General features: G+C 56.1%; 1 protein-coding gene across 4 annotated transcripts in view; it reads right to left on the reverse strand.

Moving 5' to 3' along the window:
• The window catches only part of DNMT3A (DNA methyltransferase 3 alpha), a 114,782-nt gene extending 102,691 nt beyond the window's left edge, over positions 1 to 12,091 (reverse strand). For 3 of the 4 annotated variants that reach the window (XM_031654997.1, XM_031655001.1, XM_031655004.1), the window contains exon 1: positions 11,404 to 11,471. The gene's annotated coding sequence lies outside the window, so the exon portion shown is untranslated. Of the gene's footprint in view, positions 1 to 11,403; positions 11,472 to 11,935 lie in introns of those variants that run through there. The other variant, XM_031654998.1, reaches the window with a different exon arrangement.
• Between the last annotated feature and the right edge of the window lie 6,541 nt (positions 12,092 to 18,632).

Genomic DNA, 18,632 nt, shown 5'->3' on the forward strand with positions numbered 1-18,632 from the left:
CTCCAGAAAGCAGAGATGCTTCAAAGAGCTCCCCAGGGGTGTGGCTGCATGTCACAGGGCCACCATACAGCCCAAGGGCCGTCATGTGTAGCCCTCACAGAGGAAGCGGCTCTCTCGGCCATCTCCTGAGGTCTGGCTCTGAAAGCAGGGCAGCCTAGCCCATGTCCAGGCCAAGTCCCTCCCAAGCTCATCTCCCAGACCCACCAGGGCTGTGTGCCTCTATCCCCTGGCACACTGAGCCAGCTACAGGGCAAGGTCCCAGCTGTGGTCCCACTGGGTCCTGCAACTTCCCCCCTGGATCCCGTGCCCTGTGCTCTCCTGGACAGCTCTGCACAGACCCTCCCTCCCCTTATTAAAAAGAGAACAGGAACTGACCCCCAATAACTCCCATTTAGCTCAGTAGATGCTCTTCAAATACACTGGGTGAACCAGGTTTGCAGGGAATAATTGGGAACAAGAGAGTCAATAGAACATGATGAATGGACCTTCCCAGGAAGGGGGAACTCACAGGAGGAAACAGGCTTCTCGGGAGGCAAAGAACCAGAGGAAGTGCAGAAGTGAGGGAGGGAAGGAAAAAAATCCAGGTTTAGTCCAAGAAGCAATGCTCAAAACAAACAAGAACACTAGCCTGTGAAGTTATGTCCATTTTACAGATGGTAAAACTGAGCCTAAGAAAGGTTGAGTCATCTTCCAATGACACGCAGCAAGGAGGTGGCAGGGCTGAGGTGAAACCACCATCTTTCCAGCCCTCAGCCTGGTGGCCCCGGCATGATGCCACACTGCTCCTGGCCTCTATCTAAATTCAATGATGCTGACAGGGCTCACATCATTTTTCGAGAAATTCTTTGGAAATAGCCTTCCACATTATCCTTCACATAACACACATAAGCCTCTTTTCTATTTTAGAGGAACAGTTTTTGCTTCTTTTCTGTTTGCTTTCCAAAAATGCTGTCCCCAGCTTGTTCCTCCAATCTCTCTCCACAGACCTGCCTCTGAATGGAGAGTCACGGGAAGGCCGGACAGCTTGACATCAACTTCCAGCCCGCCCAAAGATACCCAGAGGGTGATGAGACTCACCGCAGGTCCTGGGTGGAGGGCCAGGGTCTAGGCCTTGCAGCTCATCTTTTAGGGAAATCACTGAGAAGCAGAGGCCATAACTCATCAGCATTCCCAGTGCATGGGTGCAAGCACCTTCCTCAAAATCTTCCTTCAAAAATCTGCACAGGTCCTAACAGTTATGGACCAAAATGTACCTGCCTTTCTCATCCATCACACCAGGCACCCCGCCCCCAGGCCTTATGACTCAGGCTCCAGCCTCCTTCTGCAAGCCTGGCCTGGCTCAGGCTCCGCCTGGGGAAATCCCACCCGCCCTCAAGCCCCAGCTCCAACCCAGCTCCATGTGGGAGGCACCTCCTGCTCTCTCCGACTCCCCCCAACCCGCGCCCCCTCCATGAAGGGCATCCCCACCCACACGGTTGGCGGAGCTAGAAACCAGACGGCCACCCCAACTTCCCTCATTTCTTTTATCCCAATTGTTCCTGCTGACTGCACTTCCTAAATGTCACACCACACACGCCCTGTCCAGGCCCACATTGCTGCCCTGGACTTCTGTGCCAGCCTTCCACCTGGGCTCCCTGCCCCTAAACCCTATTGCCCGAGCTCTCCTTCTCGATGCCCTAGAATTATCCTTCTCAAATACAAATACCAAGCCCGACGTCCGTTGATGGATAACATCCCGCCTTCCATGGTCCTCCAGCCCAGGCCCCCGGCCTCATACCCCATCATTCCCTATACTGCAGCTACATGGGGCCAAAAAGTGCTGTTGTCCACCAAGCTAACTGCTCCCTCCCCTTCGAGACTCAGCTGAAGCGTCACCTCCTTTAGAAAGCCCTTCTAGATCTTCTCTCCCCCTGAATCCGACTTCCTTCTCTGAGCCCCGGTAATGGCTGGACATGGTGTGCCAGGGGTCCTTCCGCCCTGCCAGACCCCCACCTAAGCTGCAGTCTCCTTGAGATGAGCGTGACCCCTTTCATCTATACAGCCTGTGTCTGGCACACAGTGGGTCTCTCTTGGATGAATAGATGAACATCATTTGTGGATCTGAAACAGGGACCTCTGGAAAGAAAACTCAAGCGCTGCCAGGCCTGCCAATGTGGGGGCAGCATCTCACCACGCCGGCCCTGGCTCCCTCCTATTCCAGCATCTCACCATGCCGGGCCCTGGCTCCCTCCGATTCCAGACTGCTGGCAGGGTGTTGACAGAAGAAAATGCAGAGGTGACTGACTGCCCAACCCCACTGGGCTTCCCAGCTGAGCTTCCAGTACCAGGCAGGGCCCTCAGGCCACCACCAGTTGGGCTGGGAACCATCAGCCTGTGCGTGGATGGCAACAAGCACCACATTGTTGCTGGTAATAAAACCATTAGGAGCCCTTGCTGCGTGCCAGCTGCCAGACCGGGCTGTGGTCTAGACCCTCCCATGCCTCCAGGCCATGGGGTAGAGCCAGAACCCAGCAGAGGCCACTCTCTGCTTAGCTCCAACGAGACCAGTGGGCAGAGAGGAAAGGGAAAGGGGGCTCAGGCCTTGAGGGAGCTTCTGGGTCCCTACACGGACGGGGACTCTGAAGAGATAAAAGAAGGTACAGGTAAATCCTGGCTTCACAGGAAGAAGTGGAGGCTCAGAAAGGCTAAGAGAAAATGGTACAACTTATTGGCAGCTGGAAAAAGGGACCTGGGTCAGACAACGGAATGTAAGGAGGACAGAGACATCTTTCTCTGTCCCTGCCACTCCCTCGCGGCCCCTGACTCCCAGCCCAGAGTCCACCGTGGGCTTGGGGGTCATTCTCAACTTGATGATCTCTTCCCCTCACCGTGAGGGGCCGTAGGGAGGACAGGCAACACTTGCAGGGTCTGGTTTTTTTTTTCTTTTGAGACGAAGTCTCACTCTGTCGCCCAGACTGCAGTGCAGTGGAGCAATCTCAGCTCATTGCAACCTCCACCTCCTGGGTTCAAGTGATTTTCCTGCCTCAGCCTCCAGAGTAGCTGGGATTACAGGCGCGCACCATCACACCTGGCTAATATTTGTATTTTTAGTAGAGACGGGTTTCACAATGTTGGCCAGGCTGGTCTTGAACTCCTAACCTCAAGTGATCCGCCCGCCTTGGCCTCCCAAAGTGCTGGGATTACAGGCGTGAGCCACCGCACCTGGCCACTTGCAGGGTCTTACAGAGCAGCAGGGCTTTTTGGGGGGTCACCCTAACCCTCAGGCAGCCCTAGAATGACCCCCATGTAAAGAAAAGCAGCTCTTGCCTCCTGAGCACCTTCTCTGTGCCAGGCACAGTGCTAGCTGTTTCATAAAATAGTGCATGTCATTCAGGCAACCCCTGTAAGATGAGGCCGCTATTCTTATCCCCGATTTACAGATGAAAAACCTGCAGCTCCAGGTTTGGGGCCAGCAGCAACTGAGCACGAATGGGGCTGAGACAGTCCTCCAGGTCGGCCTGACTCCCCAGCGCCTTTCTTGCCCTGTACATCTGTCCCCTACCAGCCTTGGACCAAATGGCTGGTTTGTAGAGGGGCCAGTTCTGTGCTCGCCTCCAAGTCATGGGTCCTTTTATGTCTGTTCCTGCCTTATTCCAGGAGCAGGGCCAAAAAAGTGCACAGACCCTTCTCACGTCCTATTGAACAGGGGCAGCCTCAGGGGAAGGGAAGCTCCAAGAGGTACCCATGGGTGAGGTGGGGGAGGGGAAGGTGGAAGAGGGTGGTAGGTGCTGTTGCTAAGCAACCAGCCCTGAGCTTCCTGGGGTAGCAAAACGACTGCAGACGGAGGAATTGCATTTGCCCCCGCCTCACCTCTCCACTCCATCGTCTGGGTAATCACTACCTGCTCAGGGACCTGTAGATCAGAGTTGAACCCACGTGCCAAACAAGTTCCTAGACACCCCTTCTACCTCTTCGTGGGACCTCCTGAAGCCCCACTTTGTCTCCCTTGGGTGTGGCCTCCCAAGAGGCTCTCACTATGCCAGGGCTGGGTCACCTGAGCTCCATACCTGGACCAGGCCCCAGTTATACCTCCAGTTCCCCAGGAACCATTTGGGCCACAACAGCCCATTAGACTGATGCTTCTGGGGAAGACCCTCAGTGATTTGTTCTCCACCTTGGGTCAGAAACGAGATTCAAGTCGCCATCCTATAAAGCTAACTTTGTCCCCTGTCCCTGGCGTGGGCCAGGGTGCATGCAGTCAGCGGCCTATTTTCTGCTCTCACCTAATCCCTACCAGCCTAGGCCTTTGCTCAGAGGCCTTAATATCTGCGATATTTCTCCCTGTAACGTTTCTGGAAAAGACAGGTACCTGAGTAAGCTTACCCCTTGCTGTCAGTCTCTACACCAGTTTCTTATCCACTATAAAAAAGAGTCCATCCCTCAGCCTTAGGTGACTTAATTCTTTTTTCTACATTCTTATCCACAGGCTTTTAAAAAGTGTAGTTTTATTCTTGCTGTCATTAAGAAAGGAACACAAGTTCATTTACATTTTTTCAAAGGAAACAAGTGTACAAAGTTAAAAAGCAAAAACTTGTTCATAGGTTTGTGTGTATCTTTCCAGAACTTTTCCATGCGTGTACAAACCTATACATGAGTGTATTTGTATCGATTTTAAAGAATTTCACAAAAATGAGATTAAGCTATGAACATTTTTTTTTTAACCACAACGCTACTGCATGGGGATCTAACGCATCAGAACAGACGCGCTTACCACCTTGTTTCGAAGGCTTTTAGGGAATCTAGGTGGATTCCCCTTTACCTGTTCGTTTATTTAGTACTTCAGGAACCTATACAGGTAATCGAGCAGGCCTTCCAGAAGCCTCCTTCCAAACAGGTTCTGCTCGATGGGGTACTGGGGGATCCCACTGGCTTGGCAGGGGCAGCGGTGAACTCGCCTGTGTCTCCCAGGGTCCTCCAGGGAGTGGTGGGGGAGGGATACTCCGAAGGCCTCCTGCCCCCAGGCCACGGCCCTTCCCAAGTATTCCCCAGGACACAGCCCACACTCAACAGCTTAGTGAGCCGCAAATCTAACCCATGCCCCATAATCTCCTCTCTAAGCATCTTTTTACCTTTTCAAGGAAGGATCACTGGAACCTATGACCTAGCTGATCTATCAGATCTCGAACATCTGCACCGAGACCCCTCCCCTTTCATGAGAGCAAGAAGAGCACTAGACGAGGAGTCAGGAGACCCAAGTTCCAGCTCTCTGGTTACTGGCTGTAAGAGATGGTCCTCTGTCCCCTCTGTGCACTCAGACGGGGCATCTAATAACTGGCTCAGAATTAAAAATGACCTTGACATTTGAAACAGAAGCAGAGAGGAAAGATCAATAGGGATGGTGGCGAGCAGGGCTGTGACCACAGGAAAGAGAAAATAGGAACCTGGTCATATATCTAAATAAGGCTGGGCAGCCTTAAGGGTCAGAGAGGACCACAGCAGGACAGGAGTAGGCAACACAGAGCTACTGCTGAAAAAAACAAAAAATCTACTCTATACTGGGATTTAGTTAGGAAAGCCCCAGGCATCTGTGCCTCCCTTACCCCCACCCCGACTGCCCACCAAGCACCCTTGCTGTCCTCCAGACAGGCTGGTGGCCTGTGATGTGATCAGCAAGGGAGATTTGGCCCAGAAGGCCCTGCCCACCAGCTGTTCTTGCAGGGGGCTGCCAGGCACCTGCACTCATGCCTGGGGGCCTGGGCCGTCAGCAGGGCACCTCCCCTCTGGGTTGGTGGCTTGGTTCTGCCCAGCATGTGTGTGTTGGGGGGCAGGGTCAGGCTGTAGAGACGGGAACCTGACGTCTCCACCCCCATTTCCCTGGCACTGGCAGCCCCTTGCAGGAATGTTCTGGATGCTGGGCACCTCAGCCTGGTGGAATGGGCAAGGAGGGACATGGAGACCTCTGGGAGGCCAGAAAAGGGACCCTCCTCCTCCTGCCACATCCTCACCATGACTGCTATCACTCGCACACAGACCAGACCTGACCCTGGCCTCCCCCTTCATCGTCACAACCCCCTGGGGTCAGTGTAATTTAAACCCTGCTCTGTTGCTCTCCAAGTCTGAGCTCTTAAGCTCTGGTCTATGGAATAGAAAGAATCAGGATCTGACACCAAATGAGCTCATTTGGCCCCTTCCCCTCCCTCCCTGCTGTCCTCTCTCCACCCCCACCCCGCACTGGCCGCCACACTCAGGCAGTTCAGAGCAATTCTCTGTAGGCCACAGAGGAGTTCCGGAGTGCAGGGACCTCCTCCCCAAACCAAGGCAGGGCCTCAGCCTGGCCTCCAGCACAACCCAGGCCCCAGTCCACCTCCCGGGCACTAGAGCCACCCACAATGATGCCCTGCCCCTGAAGGCCTGGCTTCCTCCCTGAAGTCCCACTTCTGTGCTCTGAGGTGCTTCTGAGATGCCACCTCCTTCAAGAAGCCTTCCCTGATGGCCTTAGTTGGTTGTGACCTCACTCTCCTTTGGGCACTTTATTTCTCCCTCTCCAGTGACCCCAGTACCACTCTGCAGTCCTTCGTTAGCTGGGCACATCCTAAACGCACCGTGTCCCCTCAAAGCCAGCACAGGGCATGGCTTACAGGAAATGCTCAGCACATCTCTGGAAAATGGAAGCGAATACGGTGGCAAAGTGCTGCTGCACTCAAGACAGGATGAGAATAACGAGCTGAAACTACAGCGGGAGGGATTTCAGGTGGAAGAAAACAACCTGTTGACATGCGATTTGTTCAACTCAACAGATTGCTAAGTGGCACCGAGGAGCCTCCCACCTCCCAGGATTTTGAATCAGAATCGGCACTTTCCTCATCTGACCAAGATTCTGCAAAAGACACAGGAAGGTGGATGAGGCTTCTTAGAGCACTTCCTGCAGTGCTAGTCCACGTGAGTCGCCCAAATGATGAAAACAGACCCAGCTAACAGGAGGGCTCCGGCTCTGTTGAGGCTGTAACGCACATCATCTCACTCCATCCTCACAACCACCTGTAGGCAGAATCCATGAGCACTCCCATGTTACAGGGGAGGAAACTGAGGCCCAGGGAATGGAGTTGCCGCCCAAGTTCCTGCCGCTGGGAGGTGTCAGAGTGCAACTTCCTGTGGCTCAAGGGCCTCATGCTGCCTTGACACTGGCTCATGTGGAAGCAAGTCTTCCCCATCCACAGGCAGTGGCACACTATGTACACATATATCATGCACAGACACATGTGCACTGAACCTCGTCTTGCCCACACACTTAGCCAAGTGGAGGCAGGCTCGGACACAGACATAAATCTCAGGCTGACACTTCATGGATCTCAGATTTGGTCATGTTTTTAGGGAAAAATCGTCAAAGAGAGAAATGATTGAAAATGAGCCCTCAAAATTAAAGCGGAAAGGAATGTGGCACCTCTGGTAGACCACTAAAGCCCTGCTCAGGAACAGCAACGTCCGGCAGAAACCCAGCCACAGGCCAGGTGGGCTTCTTATGGGCTCTCTGCTCATCCACTACTATTCAAATGGAAGTGGAAGCTATTCCCCGGGGGCTGCAGCATGAGAAATAGTACTGGGGTAGATGCTCTGGCCCTACCTGCTAGAGGCCAGAGACACATTCAACTCCCAGTGGGGCATGGGTTGGGGAGGACACGAGCACCAAGTCCAGGACCCCAGGCCAGCAAGCTGGAGGCAGCAGGAAGTACCGAAGGAGAGGCATGTGACCGGCACATGAACGGCCCTGCAGGCCTCAGGCTCTGGGTAGCATGGACAACCCTGAGAAGAACTGGGCGTCACCTCCCACAAACAGTACCATACCCAGTACCAAGAGCTCTCAGAGCTTAAACTCCTCTTTCAGCCTGCAATTCTAACGTTTGGGTTCTAATGCTGACATTTCAGGCCCAAAGACGGGGAGAGGGTGGTCTGTTTTAACTCACCCATTAGAGTCCTCTTTCTACCTGGATCCCAAAAAGAGAAGCCTTGGAGGAGTCTGGCTCTTGCTGGGAAAGAACTTGGGTCTTTCAGGGAGGTGTGAGCCTGAGGAGCTGGCCTGTAAGTAGGCGGTGGCCACTGGGCAGCGACGCACAGCAGTAGGGGGAAGGGAGCCCGGCACTAACGCTGCCTCGCTGCCTCAGGGAGAGGACAGGATGGCAGTACAGTCCCCTCATTCAGCAGACTCCCTTGGAGGCCTCATCGCTTGTCCAAGGGACCCAGGGAGGCAAAGCCCCTGTTCCCTGGAGATCACAAACTGAGAGGGGGGACGGACACATGCAGCAGCCCAGGTAAGAGGTGTAGTGTGGGGCGTCTTCCCCTGAGTGCAGGCCTGGCTCCACTTCTTCCTGCCAGTGACCCTGGACAAGGATTTTACCGTTTGTCCTGTCTTCCTAGCTTTTTGAGAACCACTGGCAGAGGTGGGTGTGAAAGCGATAGTAAAACATCCATAAGGGACTGAGGAGCTTACTGTGAATTGGACTCGAAAAGGAAACCTCAGAAATTATCCACACACAGGGATTTATACACAAACCTACAGAATACACACGTGCTGAGGCTTAAAGGAGGCTGTACTTTTTACACCCTCTGCAGAGTCGGACGTGACCAACCCGTCTCTTGCAGGGACCCTCCTCACACTGCCTCTCCTTCCCAAGCCCAACTCGTTTGGGGGCCCTGATCTCTCTTATATCTCCTTCTCCTCGGAAGCCTTCCCCTATTACTGCCATGTGCGGAAAAACAGACCACCCTGTCCCTATTTCTGGGCCTGAAATTCCACCACTAGAATCAGAGCCATAGAATGTCAAAGCTGGAATGGACCTTCCGGCTCTAGTCCAACCCCCACCCCACAGAGGAATCCTGTCCGCAGACACCCTGACAGATGGCCGCTGGCGTCCTCTCCTAGGCTTCTCCAGGAAGGACTCAGAGGGCAGCCCTGTCCCTGTGGACCAGTCCACTCCTTGAGTCTAGAAGGAATTCACCTTTCTTGGGGTCAGTCTCCTATGGAAGGAACTGGTGCCTGGGTGGGGTAACGAGGGAAGTTTGGTCGGCCTGAATCCGCAGCTGCTTATCTGGGGAGGAGCTGCACAGAGGAGGGGGACCCACCAGGGAGGCAGGCAGGTGCCAGAGCTGCTGCACAGGCCGGCCTGCGCCGTCGCCTGGAGCCAGCACATGTGCACACACACACTCCCACCTTGACAGAGCCACCTGTCACAGCCCAAGCAGGGTCTTGGTGGAACCTGGAGGCAGAGGGGGACCATTTTGCCCCAGAAACCCAGCAGGAACTCCCCACAACCCAACTCTCCAAAGGCAGGCACCTCAGAAAACTACCTGGTGATGGCCCCTGCCAGCCAACCAAAGAGGGTCCCCCGGATGCCGGGCCCCCCAAATTCCACAGGCCAGTCCTAACACCCAGGCAACAGCAAGGCGAATAGCTCCCCTGGCTGCAGCTGTCACATCTGCTCGGGAGGGAGGGAAGAGGCGACACTGGAGCAGCACCTGATCCCAGGATCCCTTCGTAGCCGCCCGCCCAGGAGGCAGTTCAGCCGCTGGCAGCCTAGGGTGAAACATGAAGACTGAGCAGGCCCCCTGGGATGCTGATGGCAGTCTCTGGGCACGGCACTGAGGGGCAAGTTGGGTCACAGGGCGGAGGGCGCTTCTCCCCAAGGCTTCTGTCCCCGCTGGTTTGGAGGGGGGGTAGCTGTGCGGCTCTGGGGCCCGGCCCTGCCCACCCTCCCGCCTGCCGCAGGCCAGAGCTGCCCTGCTGGGTGCCAGACGCCATGTTGGGTCAAGGTGCAGTCACAGGGGGCTCCCCTCAGGAGCGTGGGGGAGGCAGCCCCTGGGAACCAGAGGGCACCGCTCCCCGCTGCCAGGGCGCTGACACCTCCTCAACTAGCCGTGCAGCGGAGAGACGGTGCCAGGACGGAGGAGATGAGGAGAGGGGGATAAATGGCAGAGAGGCGCTGGGGCGGGAGAAGGTGCCCCCAAGAAGGGAGGCTCCAGGAAAGCGAAACGCAGTTTGGCAGTCCCAGGGCCGCGGGCCCCAGCGATGAGGGGCTGGGGGAGGCCAGGGGCGGGCCCTGGACCCGCGCCAGCCCAGTCCGCGCCGAAGGGGAGGGAAGGCAGGGCGGCCTGGGGGAGGGGAGCTGGGGTGAGGGCGGGACACGGACCGCGGCCGCCTGCGGCTCCGAAGCTCGGGGTCTCCCGGGGTGCGGGGACGTGGGGCCGAAGACCCCACTCCGCAGCCGCGGCGAGGCCTCGTCCTTCACTGTGCAGATGCGAAGCTTTCAAGGACACGTCTGCACCGGCCCGGCGGGGTGCGTGTGCGTGAGTGTGTCCGCGTGCGTGGGAGTGTGCGCGGGGGGGCGGCAGGGGCGACCCCGGGCGTCCCCCCTGGGCCGCTCCCGGCCCCGGTCCCGCTGCTCCCACCCCCGCGTTTTCCGGCCCCCGCGGCCCAGGCCCGGGATCCTCGCCCGCCCCCGCCCCGCCCCCACATTGCGGCGCCGCCACCGCGGCCGCCCCGGCACCCACGGCCCGCGGTGGGGACAGGGAGGAGCCGGGCACGACCACCCCCCTCTGTGCCGCCGGCACCCCGCGGGGAGGTGTGCCCCCCAGGCGAGCGCTCTCCCTGGCCCCGCCGCCCCTCCCGGACCCGTCGGCACCCCGCACCCCCAGCCACAGGTGGCCGGAGGAGGATCGCGGCGCGGCGCTCCCCGGCCCGGCCCCGCCATCACCCCTCGGCCCGCCCCCGGGGGCCTCCCGGGTCCCCCGCCCCGCGGGGCCGAGGAGGGCCGGGCGCCGGGGGGAGGGGCGGGGGGCCGGGTCGTGCCAGGCTGCCATTTTCTGCCGCCGCCGCGGAGCCTGCGCGGGGCCCGGCCCCCGCCCCCTCCCTCGCTCCCCCAGGCCGCCGTGGGGGCCGATCCTTCTGGGTCGGGGTCCGCGCCCTCCGGCGCCCTGGCCGCGGGCTCCAGGCGGGGCCGCGGGGCGGGGGCAGAGCCCGGAAGGCGGGGGCGGCCCGGCCGGGGCCCCTGCGGCAGCGCCGAGCCGGGCACCGCGGCGGAGGCCGGCGGTGGAGGGGCCCCCCCGCGGCATTGTATAGACTTGAACTTGAGCCCGGAGCCGGGCGGGGGCGGGGAGGGGGGTCTGCGCCGGGAGCGGGCGGGACGGGAGGGGGCGCCTGCCGAGCCCGCGGGGACATAAACAAACCCTCAAATCCCCCGCGCCGCCCCGGCCAGCCCGACCCGCGGTCCCCGCCCGCAGTCCCGGCCCCGCGGGCGCCCGGCGCCGAGTTGCGGGGGTCCGGGAGCGTGCCCCGAGCCGGGCACTGCCCGCCGCGGCGTCCCCCGCCCGGCTCCCCGACTCCCCGCCGCCTCCGGGCCGGCCTCCCAGGCCGCCAGCAGCGGCGCTCATTACCGCGTGGCCGGTGGGGTCGGGCCGGCCCGGCTGCGCGCCCTGGTGCCGCGGCGCCGCGTCAGCTCGTCACCACCACCACCACCACCCAGCCACCACGCTTTCCTTCCTCCCTTTCCTGTCCACTCCCTCCACCTCCGGTCCCCCCCCACCCTTCTCCGCCTTCCTCTTCCTCCCTCCGGCCGCCCACCGGCCAGGCCCTCCGCCACTCGCCCCCACCCGGCCGCCTCAGCCCAGGCCCCGGCGCTGCGGAGCCGGCCCGGGGAGGCAGCCTCGGCAAGCCCCGGGGCGCCGCGGCGGGAGCGGCCTGGGCGCGCGGCCGGTCCTAGCGCCCTCGGCGCGACTTCCCGGCCTCTGCGGCCCCGCCAGGGTCCCCGCACGCCGTTTGGCGGAGGTCCGGACCCGCACCGCCCCGACCGGGGGCCGGGCCCCGGGCGCCCCGCCTCGGCCGCGCTCCCGGCCACTCAGAGCCCCTCGAGTCGGAGCCGAGCCCCGGGCCTCGCTGCAGCCCTCCCCACGCGGGGCGCCCCGCTACCTGGCGCTGCTTCTGCGCTGGGTCCCCGCATCCAGCACTGGCCGCAGGGACAGCGGCCCCTCCTCTCCCCGGGCCGGTGTCAAGTGCCTCCCCCCGCAGCCCGCGGAGCCCCCAGCGGCCTTCGCCCTGCAGTTCTCCCGACCTCCGCCAGAGCCCACTGCGCTCTGCCTGCCTCAGCACTGGGGCTGGGGACAGCAGCGCCGGCCCATCCGCGCCGCAACCCCCAGCCAGGTGCCGCCGCGGAGTGGAGGCCAGTCCGCTCTACGGGGCCAAGGTCGGAGCGCCAGGCTCCTCCTGGCCGTCCCGCAGGCTACAGAGCTTCTCTGAGATGAGCTGCCCTGAAGAGAGTGAGTTCCCTGTACCTTGAGTTGTCCAAGTAGAGTTGGGTGCCCTCAGTTGGGCACTGGAAGACTGAAAGATTTCATAAGGTGGGAGGTTGAACGAAATGACATTGAAGGTGTCTTCCAGCTGGAAGATTCTGTGCATGCCTACACACCGCCCTCACCCCTTCACCGTGGGGGCTGTTCTCCTTCCCCATGGAGCGCTCAGGGATCCAGGTTCCTGACTTGGGGCATCTCTGTCTAATTCCACGAGCACAGCCACTGTGTGCTCCTCTCACTCCTCCAGCAGCCTCTCTAGGACTTGGGACTGGGCCCCCCCACCCCCGCCTCCAGCCTCCTTGCGCGCCCCCGCACCCCACCAGCCACCCGCAGATCTGCACCCCGAATTCTACTCAGCACTTCAACTACATCACAGTGCCCTGAGCTCCCTGACTGGCGGGTCCCTTCCCAGGGACCCGCCATCCTACTTGTGGGCAGGGGCCATCCTACTTGGTGGTGGTGGGACTCACTTCACAGTGAAGCGGGTCCTACTTTTCCCTTCTCCCCATGCAGCCCAGCCCCCACGAATGCCACCCTTTTAGCGTCACAGAACGGAGTTGCCAATTTCTCTGGGACAGGGAGCTGACTGTTCATACAGAAGGGAAGGTTTTCCTTCGGGAAGTCCTCCAATGCTTCCAGGTCCCTCGTCTCCCCAACCCCCGCCCTGAGCCTCAATATCTGAGACCAACTTCTAGGCCATAGTTCTGGCCATTTTTAGTGTCACCCTCACTCAAGTGGCCACCCCGTCCTACTGATGATAGGCCCTGTTGTCCATGGTCCCCACCGGCCCAGAGACTCCCAATGTTCTGTGAGGACAGGCGCCACGTCTGTCATCTCTGTAGCCCAGCACTTGTGTTAGGAGATTCTCAGTAAACCTTGGTGGAATTAACATGTGACCCTCCTGGGCACTTCACTTTCTACATCAGGAGGGGCCTTAGTGAACACTCTAAATGGCGCACCCAACTTGGCAAAGGAGAAGACCATTTTTAGAAGGATGACTGAGTTACCTCTGTCTTCATCAAAGGCTTACGTAATACTGCCCCCAAACAGCAACGACTGTTTACTGAGTGTCTACTATGTACCAGGCGCCAGACATGGCATTTTGCCTAGTCTTCACCAGCCCTGTGATATAGTTTGTACTACCCTCATGCTACAGATGAAGAAACTGAGGCTTAGTCTTAGTCAAAGCCATACAGTTGGGAAGTGGCAGAGTCAGGATTCAAAGCTGGGTTCATTCGGCTCTCAAATCACCCCCCACACAATCTTTTTTTTCTTTTGTTTCCCAGACTGGAGTGCAGTGGAGTGATCATGGCTCACTGTAGCCTGGACCTTCTGGGCTCAACCAATCCTCCTGCCTCAGCCTTCTGAGTATCAGGGACTATAGATGCACAGCACCATGCCTGACTAATTTATTATTATTATTTGTGGAGATAGGGGTCTCTTTATGTTGCTCAAGCTGGTCTTGAACTCCTGGGCTCAGGTGATGCTGCCAACTCAGTCTCCCAAGGTGTTGGGATGACAGGCATGAGCCACTGTGCCCAGCCCACACCACACTTTTGAAACATAGTTGCTCTTAAGAAGCTGAAATTCAGTGGGTGCTGTGGCTCACGCCTGTAATCCCAGCACTTTGGCAGGCCAAGGCGGGTGGATCACTTGAGGTCAGGAGTTCAAGACCAGCCTGGCTAACCGTGTCTACTTAAAATACAAAATCAGCTGGGCGTCATGGTGCATGCCTGTAAACCCAGTTACTTGGGAGGCTGAGGCAGGAGAATCACTTGAACCTGGGTGGCAGAGGTTGCAGTGAGCTGATATTGTGCTACTGCACTCCAGCATGGGTAACACAGCGAGACTTTGTCTAAAAAAAAAAAAAAAAAGCTGAAATTCTCATGGCCATGATGAGCAAATGTAAATTTCTATTCAATAGGGCTATTTATGATGACATTATTAGGAGTCACCGAAGTCACTTAGCATGGTAAAGTATGTAACCTTGGATGTATGGGTTGCTGGGGTCAAGAGGCCCAAGGTGACCGTGTTAGGGGGTTTATGTCTGTTAAGAAACAACCATTTGGCTACAGGGTTGGTTCCAGGTCCTGACCCTAATGTCTTTAATCCCAAGAGGAGGCATATCTGTGCTAGCTAACCCTCGTCACTGCACCTCATACTCAGGTTAACTCAGGTTGGTTTAGCCTTTGGGCTTCTACATCCCTCACTTGTGTCTGCCCCACTGTGGCCTCGTCAGAATCCTGGCTGATCCTAGATTATCTGGGGTACAGGACAGTATCAGGACAGGCTAGGATGTCCTGCAGTAACAAACAACTCCAAATCTCAGAGACTCAAAACCACAATGTTTCTAGGGAAAACAATATGGTGGTACTTAAAAAAAAATTAAACATAGAATTACCATATAACCCAGCAGTTCCACTTCCAGGTGTACAGTCAAAAGAATTGAAAGCAGAAAATTTTTTTGTTTGTTTTTTGTTGTTGTTTTGTTTTGTTTTTGAGACGGAGTTTCCCTCTTGTCATCCAGGCTAGAGTACAGTGGCGTGATCTCAGCTCACTGCAACCTTCACCTCCTGGGTTCAAGTGATTCTTCTGTGTCAGCCTCCCACATAGCTGGGATTACAGGTGCCCACCACCATGCCTGGCTAGTTTTAAAATTTTTAATAGAGACAGGGTTTCACCATGGTGGCCAGGCTGGTTTCAAACTCCTGACCTCAGGTGATCCACCTGCCTCAGCCTCCCAAAGTGCTGGGATTACAGGCGTGAGCCACCGTGCCTGGCCAAAAGCAGAGATTTGAATAGATATTTATACACCAATGTTTATAGCAACATTATTCACAATAGCCAAAAGTGGAGGCAACCTAGATGTTCATCAGCTGATGAATGAATAAGCAAAATGCAGTCTATCCACGTAATAGAAGATGATCCAGCCTTAAAAAGGGAATCCTGACACCTGTTACAACGTGCATGAACCTTGAGGATATTATGCTAAATGAAATGAGCCGACACAAATGCACAAATACTGTAGGGTTCCACTTATATGAGGACCCTGGAGTAGTCAGACTAATAGAGACAGAAGTGGAATGGTGGGTGCCAGGCACTGCCAGGAGGGGGAATGGGAACTTGGTATTTAATGGGGATACAGTTACAGTTTGGGAAGATGAAAAAGTTCTGGAGATGGATGGCGGAGGTGATTGTACTTATGCCACAGAACTATACACTTAAAAATGATTAGGCCGGGCGTGGTGGCTCACACCTGTAATCCCAGCCGAGGCGGACGAATCACGAGGTCAGGAGATCGAGACCATCCTGGCTAACAGGATGAAACCCCGTCTCTACTAAAAATACAAAAAATAAGCCAGGCATGGTGGCGGGAACCTATAGTCCCAGCTACTTGGGAGGCTGAGGCAGGAGAATGGCGTGAACCCAGGAGGCAGAGGTTGCAGTGAGCCGAGATTGCGCCACTGCACTCCAGCCTGGGCGACAGAGCGAGACTCTGTCTTTAAAAAAAAAAAAGAAACAAAAAGATTAAAAGGTCTGGGTGTGATGACTCACGCCTTTAATTCTAGCACTTTGGGAGGCTGAGGCGGGTGGATCACCTGAGGTCAGGAGTTCGAGACCAGTCTGGCCAAACCAACATGGTAAAACCCCGTCTCTACAAAAATTAGCCAGGTGTTGTGGGGGGTGCCTGTAATCCCAGGTACTCTGGAGGCTGAGGCAGGAGAATCGCTTGAACCCAGGAAGCGAAGGTTTTAGTGAGCCAAGATCGTGCCATTGCACTCCAGCCTGGGCAACAAGAGCAAAACTCCATTTCAAAAAGAAAAAAGGCTGGGCACAGTGGCTCATGCCTGTAATCTCAGCACTTTGGGAGGCCAAGGTGGGTGGATCATGAGGTCAAGAGATGGAGACCATCCCGGCCAACACGGTGAAACCCCGTCTCTACTAAAAATACAAAAATTAGCTGGGTGTGGTGACAGGTGCCTGTAGTCCCAGCTACTCAGGAGGCTGAGGCAGGAGAATCACTTGAACCCAGGAGGTGGAGGTTGCAGTGAGCTGAGATTGTGCCACTGCACTCCAGCCTGGCAACAGAGTGACGGGGGAAAAAAAAAGGTTAAAATGATAAATTTCATGTTATGTCTCTTTTACCACAATAAAAAAAATAGAGCATAGTTCAACTGTACATTACATTTCTTCAGTAGATTACCAACGAACCGCCAAGTTCCTTCTCTTGCCCATGTCACATGTCTATCACAGGTTTGCAGAGGGGTGAGGTAGGGGGCTCTGCTCATTGAATACTCAGGGACCCCGGTCGACAGAAGAGCCACTATCTGAAACAGAGTACCAGAGGGTGTCCTATTGACAAAAGGCACTTGTCACTATAGGCAGTCACACAGCTCCATTTGCCTACAAGGAACAGGACGTAAATGCTACCATGGGCCTCAAAGTGGCGAGAACTAGATAGAGTTAGCACCAGTGACTACCACAGGGGCCTTCCCAGCCCCCTCACAGGTCACATATCCCTCTAACATCCTCTACCCCGGGTCTCCAGCTGAAGGCTTAGCTCCTACACTCCTGACTCAAAAGAGAGAAGTGGCGGTAGGTCTACCCTTGCCCCCAGCATCCTGACAGAGACGTGTCCTCCATCCATGCTCTGCTCAAACCATCCCATCTGCCTTTAGCACAGTGGGTGACCTTCCATCCTCCTTCCTGACTTCCAGACCTGGCTCACCTACCAGCTGCTCGGCGACTTCCACCCCCACAGTGACTCACCACTGCAGTCATCTTAATATCCCCTCCATGTGACACCTACCAGGAGAACTATGTCCTGGACCTCGTCACCATAGGTTCTTCATCTGTAACACATGGGGATCCTTCCACCCACCTTCCAGGTAGGGCTGTTACATTAGTCAAGATTCTCTCTGTTGCAGTAACAGAATGCCAGCCTGAATTAGCCTGAACACAGGGACTCTGTTGTTTAGAATTGAGACAATTGGGAAGCCCAGAGTTGGGGATTTAGGACTAGGAAAACCCAGGGGTTCAAATGCCAGCTCCAGAGTACACTCTCTCCCTGTTCTCTCTTTCTTCCCCTGTTTCCATTGCTCACGACTGCTTCCCACTATTTTGGCATCTTTCCCTCCTACTTTAAACAAACTCCACACAGCCTTGGAAGATGGTGACCAGCAGCCTCAGGCTCACATGCTCCCAGCTTAGAATCCCAGTGGAAGAATATAATTTTCTTTTCCTTTAAGAGAGGAAGGAGGACTTTAGGAAGTCCCCTAATGCCTCCACGACATAAAGCTCTAGGTCTTTTAACAACCCCTCACTCCCAACCCTGATCCTCAAGGTCTGAGATATGCAGTTCCCCGGTTTTTGTTTCTGTTTTTGTTTTTCTTCAATGTCACCCTCTCTCAAGGGGCCATCCCTAGCAGAAAAGTTCCAGGGACTACTTCAGTTGTTCTGGCGTTGGTCACAAGTCCAATCTGAACCAGATTCTGTGGCCAGTGGGATAGCACAGATTACATGCCTACATCTGTAAGTGGGTTCAAGAGGTGGCAATGGGATGAACAGATCCTGCCAGCACCCTGTGAAGCAGGGCAAGGCTGTTCACCAAAGCAAGGGTGCTGGGCAAACACATGACATGCCACCCGATAGCCACACAGCATCCATGCGTACCTTTCCCCACCATGGATGCACTTTCTTTCCTTTTTTTTTTTTTTTTCCTGTTTTTGAGATGGAGTCTCACGCTGTCACCAGACCAGAGTGCAGTGGCCTGATCTCAGCTCACTGCAACCTCCACCTCCCAGGTTCGAGTGATTCTCCTGCCTCAGCCTCCTGAGTAGCTGGAACTACAGACATGCACCACCACGCCCAGCTAATTTTTGTATTTTTAGTAGAGATGGAGTTTCACCATGTTGGCCAGGCTGGTCTCGATCTCTTGACCTTGTGATCTCCCCGCCTCGGCTTCCCAAAGTGCTGGGATTACAGGCGTGAGCCCCTGCGCCCGGCCCATCGGTGCACTTTCAAAAGTGCTCCTGCACTTGACAGAGCTGGTGGCTGCACAGCACTGTGAATGCACTAAATGCCACGGAATTGTACACTTTAAAGTGGTTAATTTAATGTTATATGAATTTCATCTCAATAGAAAATATAGTGTTAAAAATGCTCCTGCTCATATAAAGAACCCACCCCATCCACAACTAAAAATGCATTTACTCTCTTTCTGCAAAAAAGATAATCCAAGTTGCGGCCAGCTCTAAGATCAAGATCTCTGAGTAATGTGCATGCCTGTCCATGAGGTCTCGGTGTGGCTTCTTCTT

This window comes from Papio anubis, chromosome 14 (assembly GCF_008728515.1).
Source record: "Papio anubis isolate 15944 chromosome 14, Panubis1.0, whole genome shotgun sequence".
Lineage (NCBI taxonomy): Eukaryota > Metazoa > Chordata > Mammalia > Primates > Cercopithecidae > Papio > Papio anubis.